General features: G+C 39.4%; 1 long non-coding RNA gene across 4 annotated transcripts; it reads left to right on the top strand.

Annotated features, from left to right (window-relative positions):
- The first annotated feature begins 326 nt into the window (after positions 1-326).
- On the top strand, positions 327-4,370 carry LOC140874609 (uncharacterized). Of its 4 annotated transcripts, none has more exons than XR_012148173.1 (4): positions 327-604; positions 1,268-3,055; positions 3,899-3,979; positions 4,155-4,370. It is a non-coding gene; the product is annotated as an uncharacterized lncRNA (long non-coding RNA). The 4 variants fall into 4 exon arrangements; XR_012148174.1 differs by having other exon boundaries at positions 327-1,439; positions 1,522-3,055; XR_012148172.1 differs by having other exon boundaries at positions 327-1,439; positions 1,509-3,055.
- Positions 4,371-18,292: the final 13,922 nt, after the last annotated feature.

The raw sequence follows: 18,292 nt of genomic DNA, 5'->3' as shown, positions 1-18,292 counted from the left end.
CCGGAGCAATCGAACTTGGTGCCACACCGTTGATACTATATCAAAAGATTAGGGTTAAACAGTTAAAAAGCGTTGTGTTTTTTTTATATACAACGCTTTTATTGAAAAGTGTTGTCTATAATTTTTAAATTTATAAAAAACAACGTTTTTTGATATTGTAGATGAGCGTCTTTTTAATTATCTACAATAACGCTTTTAAAAAAACGTTGTTGTTGAGCGTTTTTTTACTATCTATTACAACGCTTTTTAAAAAACATTTTCTATTAATTTTATTTAAAACATAATCTGGCCCCAAAATAAAATATTTCTTACAAGTATTATTCTCTCTCCTCGCATAGTCTCTCTTTCACCGAGCTATGTTCTTTCTTTCTCCCTTCACCATTTCGAAATTTCAAGCTCCGATCTACACCGCCGCGTTGCTTGAAAAATTGATTTGAGCATAGATTTAGAATCCTCTCGTCTAGGGTTTTTTTCCAGTACATATTTCCCTAATTTTTAAGCACGCTCCGTCGAACCTTTTTTTCTGCCGTCGTCGTTTGGCCGTCGCCGACTGTTGCCTAGGAGAGAAGAAAGGTTTTTTGGATCTTAATTTTGAAGCCTGGAGGTATATTTTGAATTCTAGGTTTTCGAACTCGGGAATTTTTTTAGTTGTTTCTTTTTTTCTCGATTCATTTGGTCTGTGAAATATGGTTTGGAATGATTCGGTGTTGTGTATGTTTCTGCACGATGAATTTACAAAGATTGAATTCTTGTCCTTTGGAGTAGGTACATCCGTACATACCAATAAAATTTGTCAGAATTGTAAAAAAAAATTTCATTTTCATTGTCTTAATTAGATGGCCAAAAAAATTGTTGGAAAGTGAGGCGTGGACAACCTTTTTTCTGTTGCTGGTTTTTTTTTATGAATACCCAGGGAAAGGCTCCATTCATTTAAACTATTGAAGCTTTTCTGTTCTAATTTCCCATGTTGAATTCCAAAAATTAATTAACATTGCTAAATACTTTGAACTTTTCTAATATTGCTGATATTGCTTGCATTTTCTTGATTGGTGGTTCTTACTGACATTCTCTCTTTTTCCACTCTGTACATAATAAGATGCTCTGATATTGATTACATTTTCTTGAGTTGGTGGTTCCACTCCGTACGTAATCTTGACGCCAAAGCCGTGCTTTGTTAAGTTGCTCTTGTTTGATATGGTTATATGCATTGAATTCGATTATGTTACTGAAAATGTATGAATTTTCAATGTTGGACCATGTCGAGTAGATTTTCAAGACTCTTTAGAATCTAGTGTGCTACTACGGGGAAAAAATCTGTGAATTAGATTTAGCTACAGCACAGGTGATGCCATGGGGATGAACATTATTTGAAAGGTGTTCAGAATTCTTACACTTCCTTGAAAATGATTTTCCTGAGATGGATGTTATTGGCATTTAAGGTGAGTATGGCTGTTGTTATGTTTCAGCCTTCTTTACTTTGAGTTTCGACATTATAAGCTCGATTCCAGTTCTTACGTACAGGATTGAGATCTTCCAATGCTTCTTCGACTCGTCACAGGTTTTTGATCTCTTTTTTTTTGCTGACATCAACGCTGGAGAGGTGAGTTTTTTTGTCTCAATTTCTAAAGAAGCGGGTTTCATGTTTTTTTGCCTTTCTTGATTTGGTCTGTTTCATGCAAGCATGAATAATACAATTACAAGACTAATGTTTTATTTTTATTTTTCTTTTTCCCTGTGTTTATCCCTCACTAATTTTTGATCAATTTCATTTGAAAATTTAACTTTGTCTCGAGTAGAAGGTCTTAAATTATGGCACATAAATTTTTTGGAATGTGGATATACATACAAATGATGAGGTGTAGTGCTTGGGAATCTGCAAAATTGGTTAGTTCGAGTTTGTACAAAATAAAAATAGCACCGATTGCGAGAACAAACGAGAATTTTCCGTGTAGTCTATATTCCAGACTTGTCATAAATAGCTTTACGTACTTCATCCTGTGGGGAAATTGTAAGAATTTAAATAAAATAAAATAAATAATTTAGTTCAAGTAATTAATAAATTATATTGATTTCACATTTTCACTTACTAATTTATTAATATTTCATATGATATATATAAATTAAATGAATTTGTAACTCCTGCTATCATCGTTATACCTTGACGCCCCCATAGTGTAAATATATACATGTACAAATCAACAAGTTAGATTACAGTGCGTGAAGCACAAATTTGGCTCTTGATGAAGAAACGTATGTTTTTCCCTTGCTTCCAGGATCCTGTTTTTTCCTTGAGAATATCAAAGAAGCTAGAGGTGAATTGCTTTTCTTTGTTATGACAATAATGACCTTGAGAATTTTCTAATCAGGTCAAGTTGCCGAGGGTCACAATTTTAATGCCTTTAATGGGGTTTGGGGAACACAATATTCATAACTGGAGAACTCCGATGACTTTACCTTATATTAATAGCGCTTCTTCAAAAACTTGCACAAGTGTTTGCTTTTTTTTTTTGTAAGAATTCTTTATACAGATATTTCCTATCATGAATCACTATTTATCAATAGCTACATAGTTCGATCTTCAAAAGGAAGCCGACCTTCAGAAATGAGAGGTATGTAAGATAGTAACTACCAACTTCTAATGATTTTTTTTTTGTGATTTGTATTAGTGACCATCAGGTTTCCATTCATGATAGTATTTTAACTTATGCCAAAACATATTCATTAAATCTTAATAAATTAAAGGTAACGTCTTGATATCCAAGTATATTCTAAATATTATTATCATGATATTCTTATAATACTACAAGTGATGAATGTACATTGGCTTTGGATCAGCTCCACGATGTCCGAAATGAAGTTAAATCACTTCGAACAACTACACAAAGATTGATATTGACACAAGAAGAGACGTATCTACCGATTCTGAAACATCTCGATGCTTATACGTTTCAATCTTTTATCCATACACATGTAATTCACAGTCTCTTAAATCAGGAAGAGGTTGTTTTGAAGAGATGCTGGCTTGCTCGATGCTAGAGCATATGCCTTCGCTGTGGTAATTTTAGTCCACTCTTACATTCCTAAAAAGAATTATCTTGCTATTTCTTCCCTTTCTTTTTTTCCTGTGAAGAAACATATAGATGGATGAACTTGGTTTACCAAAGTGTGTTGTTTCATCAACATTTTTGCATTGTTGCTCCTATTCTATGTTGCAAATGGCGACAACCCATATAGATTTTACACTTGGAAGATAAAATCTGGCGATATCTATCACCTAGGTGTTAAGAAAGAGGTACTTTTTTTTTGGGTGTGTGTGTGTATGTGTGGTGTAGTTTCTTGGATTTTTTTTGATCAGAAGTCCTTGATGGTAAGGAATGGTGATGCTTGCTGAGTTGTTTCTACTCTCTTTGCCCGTGTTTGCATGGGTGTGTAGTGTCAAATTAGGAGCAGAATGTTCTTTAGGTATTTAATCCATATGAAATGAACCACGTAATTTGTGATAAAAGTTGAGTAGTCTGGCTTAGTTCTTGTCATGTTGTTATGAATCTGTCTTTTATATATCATTAGATTAGAATACTAAAATGGGAACTTTTTAAATGGAAAGTGAACTCTTCGCTAGTCTATTGTGTTGGTATTGCCATAGAATATGTTGAAGTTTATTTTTCACATTCAATTTGTGATGGGGTTGTACGAAAATTTCACTTGTGACGTCTAATTTTCACATTTTTCAGAGAGGATATGTTCAAAGTAATAGTTTGAAATAGAGCTTAATACCCCATGTTTATGTATGGCTAGTTTTGAGTCATAAAGCAGAATATGATACCTTTTTTAGGATGAATTTTTTTTGTTAAAGTTGCTTGATGTTGATGGCTAATTGTATTTAATATATTTGGTTCAGTTCTGTGAGTGGGGAAGTTGCTCGTGCTGATTGTGTTTTACTTCTACAAAAGCGCTGAGAAGATTTGGTTTTTCTTTGAAGGTAGGAATCTGTGATTGATTTTGTTCTGTTGTATTTGGCATTTGAAGTGAAAATTTTAGTATGTGTTTTTAAGTTTCCTGGCTTCACTGTTATTTAATTCATAAAGTAATGGTTGCTAGATTTATTTCGAATTTTGTCCCTTTTTGTCGTTATATTAATTATCGGATTGTTGTAGGTTCAATCACTGGACAAGTTCAGTATCGGAGATGTTGAACTTTTGGATGATGAGGAGCATATTTTCAATATGCGAATTATGCATTTTTTTCCAATAATAATATTATGTCGGGGTATTGGAGGCATTCCTATGTTTAGAATTCGATTATTTTTTGTATTTGAATGATTTATAAAGATTGTATGTTAAATTTTATTTTTGAAAATTTGAATTTTGAGTTATTTATAATATTGAAAATTTGCAAATTAAATTTTATTATTTTTTGTTTTTTATTTGAAAAAAGACAACGCTTTTTTCGCGTTGTCTATGTGGCTGAAAAAACGTTGTTAAAGTCAGTGTTGTAAAAAAGTTCGCTCAACAACAATGTTTTTTTCGCGTTGTTTTTTTTAAAAAGACAACGTTTTTTTAAGCGTTGTCGTTTCTCAAAAAGACAACGTGGAAAAAGCGTTGTCGTTGAGGAAAAGCGTTGTTTTTTCTCAAAAAGACAACGCGGAAAAAGTGTTGTCGTTGAGCGAACTTTTTTACAACACTGGCTTTGACAACGCTTTTTCAGTCACATAGACAACGCGAAAAAAGCGTTGTCGTTGACCTTTTTTGTTGTAGTGACTTATTATGAGATGGGGTAAGTGGCAAGCGATAATGCCTCTACTACAGAGCGAACAAGACTATATTTGTGTTGCTGTTGAGTTAGATCGAAATTACACTATTATTATTAGTTATAATTCTGGTGAATCGACGGATTCTTGATCATAAAAGAATTGAGCCAACTCATGAGTTTTTTGAGTTGACTAAAATATTTTTCTATTTGAAAGTATGAAATTAGAATAAAAATAATAACATACTCAACATATTTTGTCGAACTGGTTCTGAATCAAAATTATTTTGTTGGATAGTTTGACATCCGCTTGCGAGCAAATTTGATATTAATTTAATATCACTGTATATTAAACAAATTTGATTCTCCCTAAAATTATTGAATTTGTATCTATCCGAGCCCATTACCAATAATAAACTCGATTAGTTCAACAGGAACTTTACTCCAACAAGGTAACCAACCCCCTTCGCTTCTATAAATACCATTCCAATGGCTCAATGTGCCAAACATTCACAAGTTATGAAACAGAATGAGGTATCTGTGAATGAGCTCTCGAATATCAAGCAAGATATTTGGGCCGAGCAGTGGCTTTAGACAAGAAGAAAGCCACATGGGCACCAACAAAAAGAAAGATGATGTTTTACACATATTTTGAGGAGGAAATGGACAACAATCCTCTGATACAAGTTTTTGGCACGCCCTCCCCTGCCAAGGAGAGAGAGCCAAGAACACAAAGGATGAAAAAAAAGCCAAGAAGCAGATGAAAATACAAAGAATAAAAAATTTAAGCCTCTCTATGAGGTTTCTCAACATCCACATTCTCACTCGATTGTCCCTCCTCACTCGCTACAAGCTACTCGACCGCCCTTTACTACTCAACCGCCACCAGTTGAACAAAAAGCCAGTAGTTCCACCTGCTCCAACGACCACCACCACTACACCGATTAGTGGTATAAAAATTAATGAAGGATGTGCTCCTTCATCCACTACTAAGGTGCCTCCATTGGACCCTAAGGACAAAGGAAAGAGGATTCTAGTCTATTTCCCACCTACCCACCCCCCCTAACCGACACACACACACATACACACACACACACACATTAAGAATCTTCTTCTATGGTAGAGCATGAGGTAATTATCACCTTGTCAAAAGTGATCAAAGCTGTCAACCGGCGTCTCAAGGAATATGAAAACTGGTTTCTTTAAAGAACTGAAGTCCACTTCTCTCATATTTTGAAAAAGATGTGCTTGGCCAAGTTGGCCAAACTTGAAGATCGTATGCTCACTTGGACAGAGACGGACAATGTTGAAGCTTCTTTGCTAAGGCAAAGACTAGTGGATTTCCAACTCCGAGAAAGCCTGTTGAGGCTTATCATATTTCAGAGGAGGAAACACTTTGATCAAAGGATCAAGACTGCTGGCAATGACTTCATTGTCCTTGATCAATTGGAGCATAGTGCCAATATGGCTGCTAAGAAAGTTCATGAGAGAATAATGGAGCATGAAATGAGCCAGTTTATAACTGACCAGTATATTAATATATACCTGCAAGAAGCTCTATCCATGTTCAAGACCATGACCGTAGTCGAAGAAGGAGAGGATCAAGAACCGGTCTTTAAGGAGGAACAGGAAATCGTTTTATGACTCAAGGACGACGATGTCTCTACATCAAAGCAGGAAGCAAAGTACTCTGGTTCAATGGACACTGAAATGGTCTAGGAGCCGCTCTCGAACAGTGACACTACCACTGTCCCTTTAAATGTTGAATAAACCAACTCCTTGACAACCAAATCCACCACCATCACAACTTCTGGAACATCAACAACAGTTGAGGTTGACACAATTGCTGGAACCAATCCATTTGGTGCTCAGCTTGAGGTACCTAGTACTCCACTCTCTCCCCCTCTTACTAAAGGTACTGCTGAGATGGAGATCTCCCTCCCTGAGGATCCCTTAACTTTAGTAGATGAGATGGTCAAGTCTATGACAGATTTTGAACTCTTTGGGGAAAATTTCACACATATGGACACTGAGCAAACTGCTGGCCCTAGGAGTCCATCCCCTGAGACTAACTATGAAGAATAGGTGCCCAAAAATCCTTCTCACCTGATTATTCCAAAGAATTTCTCTACCGCCGCTCCACCTGTTATCCAACCTCGACTGCTACTGAGACTAATACACTAATTGTATTTACCACTTTTGTAGTCACTCCTCTTACCATTAATCAAGAGAATTCAATGGCTATTTTTCCACCGATGATCCCACAAGAATCTTATACTGTTTCCTCCCACCTGTTCACATAGAAGAAGCCAAGGATGCCTCGCATGTTCTTCCTACTTGAGAAGGCACCACTGGTGCAGACGAGATGTAGAGGATGATGATGAATCTGACTCCGATTCTGAATATTATGATCATTAGCAGGATGAAAACCAGGTAGATACCATTGCTCTTAAAGCTCATGTGAACACCGATGTTGTAGTAACCCGCATCTCGATTTAAGTAATTACATGATTAATCAAAACTAAAAAGATGATTTGACGAACAGAGCTTCCGTTGGCTATCGGACGCAACAACGGGGTGGCGAAACGAACGCAACGTTGCTGTAGAGATAGGCATGCATGAGGTGGCTTGATGACTAAGCTACGAGTTTTGACAAGTGTCGAACATGCAGGAACGGACGCAACGAACCAGGAAAGGACGCAACGTTCGTATCCGGAAATTTGCCTATAAATAGAGGATTTCTGATTTAGAATTTTCATATCGATTTCTGAGTTTTTTTTTTCAGTTATATATAGTGTGAGTTATACAATTGAGGGCCCTATCAGTTATAATAGAGGTTCTGGAATAACCAAGGTATGGTTATAGTCATCCGGGACTAGCGACTTCAGAGGGCTTAAGACGGAGGAAGGTATGGTCCGGGAATCTATTTAAGATTTGGGAGTACTTATTAGTTTAGTTAAGGCTTATAGAACTTGTGTAGTGATACGGTGAACTTTTGAATATAGGCTTGGAACCTAGGATCCTACTATACTTGAACTAGCCTAAAGGTACGTACACATCGACTGAGATTGCCAGCGAGTATAAAACATGTTGCATTTATTTGGCATTATTATGTGGCATGATGTATGTTTTACCGCTTTCTATATTCATATATCATGTGCACATACACATTGAGCCTATACCTTGATATACCTGATTATAGAGTTTCTCAGCTCTATACTCGATAGTCTGTCACGGAGAGTACCGCGACGGCGGGGACATGTATGTATGACTACTCTGGTGTACTAGATGAGTGTGGTTGCACCCAGAGGTTGATCCGTACGGTGGCAACACTCATGTGACGCCGGTACTGAGCATGACTTTTCAGATGACCCTTTACCAGTCATCATGTTGCATGCATTATATACATATGTTTACTCATGTTTATGTACTGAGCCTTAGCGCTCACGTCCTAGTTGTTATCTTGGACACTCTATTACATGGGGCAGGTCGCAGGATGGACGGAGCCGGTAGTTTGAGGCAGGAATAGAGAGCCGGAGCCTGTCAGGGGATTTTATACAGCAAGATTTGTTTAGCTGTATAATGTTTACTTTTAAGTTCTTCGATATGGTTGTATCACTACAGTATTAGCCTGGACTTGTTGAACTAAGCTGATATGTAAATTATGGATTATGTTTTCGCATGTTTTACTCTGTTAAGCATTTTGTTGTATTAAGTTTAATGCATGCTATTAGTTGCCAGTTAGTAGATGATTCCTTGCAGGGTCACTACATTTTTGGTATCAGAGCATGCTTAGATTTTGGGATTAGTACTTGGGATTTACTTTAGTCTTAAGTAATTATTGCGCATTTGGGATTTTAATGTGCAATTCTTTTCAGGATATGGCTGACGAGAGTCATGGTAGTGTTGGCCAGGGAGGTGGTCATCATCGTCATCATCGCCATCATGATGATCGACATCGTCCTCATGAGGGTAGACGTCGCTACACTATCAATAAGTTCATGCAAGTAGGACCGAAACCCTTGGTGGGAGGTGAGAATCCTGAACAAGCGAGAGGATGAATGTCCAAACTCGAGAGTGCTTTCCAAGCTTTCGAGTGCACTGAAGAGTAGAAATTGGAAGTTCTAGAATTTGTTCTAGAAGATCGAGCACGCTTATGGTGGGATGCCAATGCTACTCAGGCACGTACGGAGAGAGGACATGTGACATGGGGGGATTTCTGTCAGCAGTTTCAAAAACTGTATTTTCCTCCAGCATTCCGACAGGCACGATCTATGGAGTTGCTGACTCTGAGGCAAGGATCAATGACTATTGATCAATGTCAGCAACGATTTCTTGATCTGCTACCTTTTAGTCCTCATATCAATGATAGTGATGCGTCCAAGTATGATATCTTTCTGCAAGGATTGTGTGACGACCCGAGTTTTAATCTCTCATTAATCAAATCATTGTAAATAATAGACATAGAATCAAAGTCTAAATAAAGTAAAAAAAAAATTTTTTTTTTTCAAAAATGGAGCACCTCGCTCGATCGGTAAAAAGTTACCGATCGAGCTAGCACTTAAGCCCAAATCTCGGTTAAGTTCAAATGTGGCCTCGCTCGATCGGTCATATTTCACCGATCGAGCGAGCCAAGTTTGCTCACCTCTCTGTTCTCAATCCATGGCCTCGCTCGATCGGGTACTTTCTACCGATCGAGCGAGCACAAAATGTTCAAAGTTCTGCCTTCAAAATTAAGGCCTCGATCGATCGGCAGGAATCGCCCGATCGAGCGAGCTCATTTTCCAGAAAATCCATGTGGTGCAATTTTGCTGTCAAAATGTGTTTCTTACTCCTTCATCAACTACTATCAACTCATACAAAGCCTATTCCAAATCCTAAGCTATCATGCATTCTAAGATGATCATGTTGATAGAAATAAATCATAACAAAGCCTTAAAATCAATTCAAGATAGGCTAACATATCAAACAAGAAGCATTGTATACAACAACCATTCAAGTCCTAAGAAGTAATATACATCAACTAAGGTTTTGAGCATATAAGTAATACATCAAACTCATAGCCAACAAGTTTTAGTGCATGTAACTACAACAAGATCATGTTTTTAGACTCAACTCTAACATTGACAGCTCACACAAACCATCTAAACTCGGATCATCACGCTATTCTCCTCATCCCTTGTTCTTCAAGTTCGCTTTTGTCCTGTTCCACTCCCGCCTATTTCCATGACACATACAACACAACAATAGCCGGATAACTCTGGTGAAAAATATATTTCCCAGTAAAAGCAACTAAACATGCATATCAAAGCATATATAAAATTCATGATATAAAAATAACTACAATGCATGTTTTAAAACAAGGTTTTCTAGTTCATCGTTTGGGATCCCGAGAAGAAGATATCATAACTAACCACCGACTCTCCCGATCGAGGTGGGGCTACTTATCTTGCTTCTCTAGACTTTGAAGCCATTATATATGTAAATCAGACGCTAGGCTAAGTCAACCACCCAGGCCATACATATATAATCCCTCAAATCATCTAATCGAACGTTTCCGTTCATTTCAAAATCAAAGAATAAGTCTTACAAGATGAATGCAACATATATCATCATAATAGCATTCACAAACATCAAAGACTCATTCAACAATTCAAAGAAGAGCATATAAAAGCAATTAAGCAATTAAGTATGTGATTTAGGGAACTCGATACAAACCATCTCGAGTTATAATCCCATTCGAATCCTAGTTCACTTTTACCTTTCGAATGCGAGGTTTCAAGGTGTCTTCTAGCTTGTCAAAATCTGTACAATACAATCACCAACCTATCTCAAAATCTGTTCAAGCTTCAACCAAACTTCAAGGCAAAAAGCTACCAACCTTGTTCTTTCTTTTATCGATTTTGAAGTTAAGATTATTGAGTTGAAGTGCCCTGTTTATGAACTGAAATCACAGCATATAAACCAAGTAATCATCAGCTACAACCCAACAACATCTTAGTCCAAGATACAATAGCAAAACAACCTCAAATCATAAGTTTGACGGCGTAACGGTTAAAGTCGGCAATCCCGAACTCAACTATAACCCTTCTATAATAATACCAGCTGAATTTCAATCAAAACCAGCAGAATATAGAATAGAAATGTTGCAATACTTGCTGAGACTTCATACGAAATGGATACAACAACCATATTCAACCCAACTTCAACAAAACACAACATAGAAGTTCAATAACAACAATTCATACACAATTCTAATCTCTGTCATTTTTGAATTCCCAAATCATAATGAACTAAGAGAAAACTTACATCAATTCGAAGGTCTTCTTGCAAGGATTCCAAAACATCTTTCGGAATCGAAATCGGATACCCGAAACAAAAGATACGGCAATTGGAAGATGAAGAAGAAACTTGGGTTCCTTTGGTCTTGCTCTCGGTTCCTTCTCTAATTTTCTGATGAAAATTGATATTATACATGTGAACATGCATGAATCAAACACGTGTCCCAACAACTTTCCAATAATTGCACTTAGGCCCCTCAACTCTTCCAAAAATGCAATTTGGTCCTCAATTTCTCAATTCATTCAATTTTAATCCTAAATAATTTAAGAATATTAGAATTTAAATAAAAACTCTAAATATTCCCAAATTAAATATTCTCGGATTAAAATTAAATAATTCCGGGCGTTACAGATTGAATCAAGATATCTATTCACAAGTTGTCGTTTGTGATAATCCGACATCGTATGAGACTTTGGTGAACCGTTGCCATCAAGTGAAGAACAGTAACAGGCGGGCACGGTTGATGATGCCAGGACAACCTAGTGAATCTCTTGGGCCTAGGGCTCAATCTGTTGTGCAATCTGGACCTATGTCTTCTTCTACTGCTACTACTTTGTCTGGGTCTCGTGGATCACGAGGTACATTCCGTTTCGGAAAGAAGAAGAAGAAGGAGGCGTTTTGCAGCCACTGTGGTGGGAAGCATCCTGCAGCATCATGTCGGAAGGCTACTGGTGCTTGTTATATTTGTGGTGAGCAGGGACATCTGCGGAGAGATTGTTCTCAGCATATGGGATCTGCTAGTGGATCGGGATCACAGGTTGGATCTCAAGCTTTTACTTTTCCACGTCAGCAGACAGCAGCACAGAGTTCTTCTGGTTATCGTCCACAGACTCAAGGGCAGGTGTTTGCTCTGTCTCAGGAGCAGGCTACTGAGGGAAGCAATCGCATGTTGGCAGGTACCTTTTTGTTATGTGGTATTCCTGTACTTGTTTAAATTGATACTGGAACATCGCATTCCTTTATTTCTAGTCGCTTCGTTAAGAGACATAGATTACCTTATGTATCATTAGATATGGATTTAGTTGTATCTACTCCATTAGAGAAGGAGGTAGTAACTAAGCTCCCTTTGCATAATTCATAGAATCCGCAAAATTATCAGGCCTAGTAGTGTTCACCAACGTGAAGATCTCGGGGTTCAAGCCATTAATGAACTGGCCGGCTTTTGCTTCTTCGTTGTTTCGGAAAAGTACGGTGCAAACTTCAGCAAACTATCAAACTTGGACACCTACTCCTCAATATTCATGTTCCCTTGCTTCAGAGTGGCAAACTCAGCACCTTTGTCCTTTCTATAAGACACTGGAAAGAAACACTTATAGAACTCAGTCTTGAACAAACTCCAAGTGACAACTGTACCTCGATTCTCAAGGGCCTTTTTCATCCAAATCCACCAGCTCTTAGCAACACCCTGCAACTGATGAATCACTAACCTGATTCGGCGGTCATCTGAATAGTCGATAGAATCGAACAACTGATCTATGTCCTCCAGCCAACTCTCACAGTCAATAGCATTCTCAGAAACTTTCAAATTTGGCGGTTTGAACGACTGAAACCTCTTCAGCAAGGTTTCCATAGGCGTCGCTGTGATGTCCATCTGATAAGTTTCGATACTAGCCTGTTCGTTCGGAGGAGTAACTGGCGGTGGGTTTCTGTTAATTACTCGACAAGGACCCATCTGATAATCAAAGGGTTAGGACACAATATATCTCAATCTCTATAATTTGGTGCCCTTCAACCTCTTTGGAATTCGGATACAAGTCGATAAACAAAAACAGTTATATCTCAAATAGTCCATGCTTTATAAATTAAATCACATAATCATGTAATTAAAATAATTCTCAAATAATAAAGCATGCAAGCATGAGATTCAAATAATCAAATAAATAACTCAATCACATGCGAGAAGCCAATACAAGCGGACTCGATCTACCTCGCTCACTTCTAGTTCAAACCAAGAACTTATTGCTCTGATACCACTTAATGTGAGGAACTAAGTTCTAAACATTTAATCAAGGATTAACTATCAAGCATCCACAACAAGTCAAGGCTTAAAGCCAAGAATTTTTTTTTTTAAAATTCGAACATCTCGCGCGGCCGCGCGAGAGTTTCGCATCTATGCGAACCCTTAGCGCGGGCGCGCCAAAAGGCCGCACGGCCGCGCAATGGGTTCGCATAAATGCGAACCTCCACGCCCAGGGGTGGCGCGGGCGCGCTGCCCCTTCGACCTGCACTCTTAAAAACTCCCAGAAATCAATCCTAAAGCTCGGGAAGGTGCAATAACCATAGACCAAACTAATATAAACATGCATTGAAACACCAAGATGTCAAAATACAATACATTAAGTCCTAGAGTTGATCGACTGCTCAAAAGGATAGAACATGCATTGGTTCTAGCTATTACAAACCGAATACAAAAACAAAACAAGTTCAAACTACATATTCGACTTCTAAAATACCAAGTCCTCAATTCTATAAACTCAACCACCTAGCCATGTGATCTCTGACTTGGTCCTGCCCCATCTGTCGCCAAGTACACATAAAAAGCAAAGCAACAGCCGGATAACTCCGGTGAGAATGATATTATTAGTAAAAGAAACATGAAAAGCAATAACAAGTAATATATCAATAACATGTTATAAAGGCAACATACTCAATGTTGATACGAATGAAATGCATGTATTTAAAACTGGGATATCAACTCTGATAAACAAGGAATTTCTGCTATTCTTTTGGGATCCCAAGGATGAGATCATGTAACAACTCACCGACTCTCCCGATCGAGGTGGTGACTATCTCCCTCCTCTAGACTTTGGTGCGACTATAAGAAGTATGCTGACACTATGTGAACTTCTACAACCCAGGCCACTCGCAATATAGCCCCCAAAACGTCTAAACAAAAAGGGTGGTACAGCCCGCTGAAATCAAAGATTTTGCTCGAGATGAATGCATATAGAAACACAAGCATTAAACCATATTTAAAATAATAACAAGAGTTAAAACACAAAATACAAGTTCCCCTCTCTAGAACCAGTATTGATGCAAGTATGTGATTTAGGGGAAACTCAAGAACCATCTGTCTTGAGTGTTCTATCCCACTTAAACGATGTCTGCTTCTACCTTTCGATTCAAAAGCTCCAACTCTGGATGTAGTGACCCTTACCCGGATCATCTACTAAACAGAATTTAGGCATGCAATTAACTTAAACAAAACAGTAATCAGAATTCAACTGCGGAAACCATAACATTTACAACCCCAAGAAAAGGAATCTGTAAATATTCAAAAATATACAACCAAATCGAATAGCTGTATAAACTCAAAACAACAGAATAAAAACCTAAACGAAGCTCCAGCTGATCAACCACTGACTAGCCCCTCTTGGATCCACCCGCCTCGTCCAATCGCAAACCTGCCCCATGGAATAGGGTGTCTAGAAACACAGAGTACGAGACGTGAGCATAAAAACGCTCAGTACGAGAGTATGAGTATACATGCATGCAAAGTGAACTCCCTATAAACTTGAGGTCAATGATCAGATAACAAAGATAGACCGGGCCCTGGTATGTAGCACGCTGTGCCATCGCTTCAGTAGGTGGCTCCCATACCATAATACCAGTGGATTTACCGAACCCAAAGCCATGGAAGTTCATCCAATAACAGGATAGGGTACAACCCTACTAATAGACATCTCGAAGGAGATAGCTCAGTATGCAAATGAATGCAGCATAAATCAATGACATATAAACCATGCAGTCACATAATACATGCATACTCAGTCAGGATATCTCGAACAGTACTTTCGTACCTCAAATCAGTGCAAGCTCTACCAACTCTAGGTCCATGCCTATAGTCTGCTCTACATTGCCAAATAATACTACTATCATTATAGCGCTCTAAAAGCCTTAACTAAGCTAAATCATACTCCTAAATATTTTTAGGAAGCAAAAGCTATACCTTCGTCCGTCGTTAGCCCTTTGCTGTCGATTACCTCAAAACTAGGCCACAGCTCTGCTACGACGCCTGGATCGCTATGCCACTTCCGGATTCTCGATGGGACGCCTAGAATTCCCTAGATCTGAGTTAGAAGGCTAAGGAATCGAGAGAGAAGAGGTGATTGGTGCGTCTAAATCTGAATCTAGGCCCTCCTATTTATATACAATGATCGGAACCTCCGATCTTCGATCGAAACTTCCGTTCCTCGATCGGAACGCCCGATCCTGCCATCGGAGCTTCCTAAGATCCTCATCTGCCACGTGTCAAAATATCAATGGTTGAATTCGGATAGGGGTGATCTGAGCTTCCGATCCTGCCACTCGTCATGCCTGATGTAATACCATCGGAACGTCCGATCCTGCATCGGAGCTTCCGATCCATCCGGTACCCAATTTGTTTAATTAGCATTGATTAATCCCTTAATCACTGATTTCGGGTATGGGCTACTACATTCTCCCCCACTTAAGATGTTTCGTCCTCGAAACAGATCTTAAGTACTGAATGTAACACAAGGTACAAAAACATTCTTTATTCAAATCAAACGTTTACAGAGTTGCAACTGAATACAACTTAAGAATAAAATCAAAACAACTCAGGATGGTCTTCACGCATCCTGTCCTCAAGCTCCCAAGTATCTTCTTCAGTGCCTCGGCGCTGCCACTGAACTAAAACCAAAGGAATGACTTTGTTTCGCAAGGATACGAATAGGTTCCTCAACATAGGTCAAATCCTTGCTCACCTGAACCTCAGACCGCTGCAGAATATGGGACTCAATTTCCACATACCGTCGCAACAGAGATACGTGGAACACGTCGTGAATACTGGAAAGATGCGGTGGCAAAGCTAGTCGATAAGCCAAATCGCCAATGCTCTCCAAGATCTCAAACGGACCGATAAACCTGGGAGACAACTTGCCCTTAAGGCCAAATCTGAGATTTTGCGAAAAGGTGACACTCTCAGAAACACTTTCTCCCCGACATCGAACTGCAAAGGCCTACGCTTGGTGTTAGCATAGCTGGCCTGACGATCCTGTGCAGTTTTAATCCGTTTCTTGATCTGATCAACAATGTCTACCGCCTGCTGGATAAATTCCGGTCCCTCAGCCTGTCTCTCCCCCACTTCTTCCCAGAAGAGTGGAGTGCGACAACGCCTCAAAAGGTGTCATCCCAATACTAGTATGATAGCTGTTGTTGTATGCGAACTCGATCAATGGCAAATGATCCTGCCAGGCTGAACCAAAATCCATGACGCACGCTCTAAGCATATCCTCCAAAGTACGGATAGTGCGCTCTGACTGACCATCAGTCTTCGGATGATAGGCAGTACTCAAACTGAGAGTAGTACCCATCGCACACTGAACACTCCCCCAGAATCTAGAAGTAAACCTGGGGTCCCGATCGCTGACAATGCTCACAGGCACTCCATGAAGTCGAACGATCTCCTGAATGTACAACCGAGCCATGCGATCCATAGAGTACTCTCGGCTATAGGCAATGAAATGCACTGACTTGGTGAGTCGGTCCACCACAACCCAGATAGCATCACAATTCCTTGGGGATACCGGTAAATGGGTCACAAAGTCCATTGTGATAAACTCTCATTTCCATTCAGGAATAGGCAGACTGTGAAGCAATCCTCCAGGTCGTCGGTGCTCTGCCTTGACCTGTTGACACACCAAATATCTCGAAACAAACTGATAAACACTGCGTTTCATTCCCTTCCACCAGAAACGAGTACGTAGATCCTTGTACATCTTGTTGCTCCCAGGATGAATACTCAACTTAGTGCGATGCGCCTGAGACAAAATCTCCTCTCGCAACTCTACAACCTGCGGAATCACAAGCCTACCAGACAAACACAGAAAGCCATCTGACTGATAATGAAATCCAGACGAACTACCCTCGTTAGCTAGATGAGCTAAACGCTGGGTCTTCGAATCAGACATCTGAGCATCTCGAATCCGCAAATAAAAGCTGGCTCAGATAATATCGCAAACATCTGGATACTCTGCATACCTTTCTTATGCTTGAAAGTATATCCTGAAGTACAACAGTTACTGATCGCACTAGACATCGAACAAGTCTGAAGTGCGGATAGTCGCACCTTGCGACTCAATGCATCAGCGGTGAGATTAGCAGCTCCCGGATGGTACTTAATCTCGCAATCATAGTCCTTAAGCAAGTCCATCCAACGTCTCTGCCTCATGTTCAACTCCGCCTGAGTGAACAAATACTTGAGACTCTTATGGTCAGTGAAGATCTCAAATTTCTCGCCATACAGATAATGACGCCAGATCTTCAAAGCGAACACAATGGCTGCCAATTCCAAATCATGGACTGGGTAGTTGTTCTTGTGAAGCTTTAGCTGTCTAGAAGCGTATGCGATCACATGCCCATTCTGAGTTAGGACACAACCTAACCCCTGAAGAGAAGTATCAGTGTACACCACATACCCTCCAGATCCTGACGGTAATGTCAACACCGGCGCAGAAGTCAACCGCCGTCGAAGCTCACAGAAGTTCTCCTCACACTCGGAGGACCACTCAAAGTCCACACCCTTGCGGGTAAGCTGCGTCAAAGGTCGAGGTAGCTGAGAGAAATTCAAAATGAAGCGACGATAATATCCTGCTAGACCCAAAAATCTACGGATCTCAGCAACCGTCGTCGGACATGACCAATTAAGCACCGCCTCAATCTTGCTTGGATCAACAGAAATCCCCTCCATGGATATGATATGGCCAAGAAAGACCACTCGATCCATCTAGAACTCACACTTGCTCAGCTTGGCGTATAACTGCTCATCTCGAAGAGTCTGCAGTACCAACCGCAAGTGAGAAACATGCTCTTCCGTATTACGTAAATACACCAAGATGTCGTCAATGAAGACCATGACAAACTTGTCCAAATACTCCCTGAAGACACGGTTCATCAGGTCCATGAATATATCCGGCGCATTAGTCAATCCAAATGGCATCACTAGAAACTCGTAATGCCCATAGCGAGTACGGAATGCAGTCTTGGCTACGTCCTGATCTCGGACTCTCAACTGATGATATCCAGATCTCAAGTCAATCTTGGAGTAAACTGAAGTACCCTGCAGCTGATCAAACAAGTCATCAGTACGAGGCAAATGATACTTGTTCTTCACAGTGACTCGATTCAGCTGCCGATAGTCAATGTATAGCCGCATAGACCCATCCTTATTCTTTACAAAAAG

Source organism: Henckelia pumila, chromosome 1 (assembly GCF_033568475.1).
Source record: "Henckelia pumila isolate YLH828 chromosome 1, ASM3356847v2, whole genome shotgun sequence".
In the NCBI taxonomy this organism is placed as follows: domain Eukaryota; kingdom Viridiplantae; phylum Streptophyta; class Magnoliopsida; order Lamiales; family Gesneriaceae; genus Henckelia; species Henckelia pumila.
The sequence above is the reverse complement of the archived record's forward strand: the minus strand, read 5'-3'. Positions and strand labels throughout refer to the sequence as shown.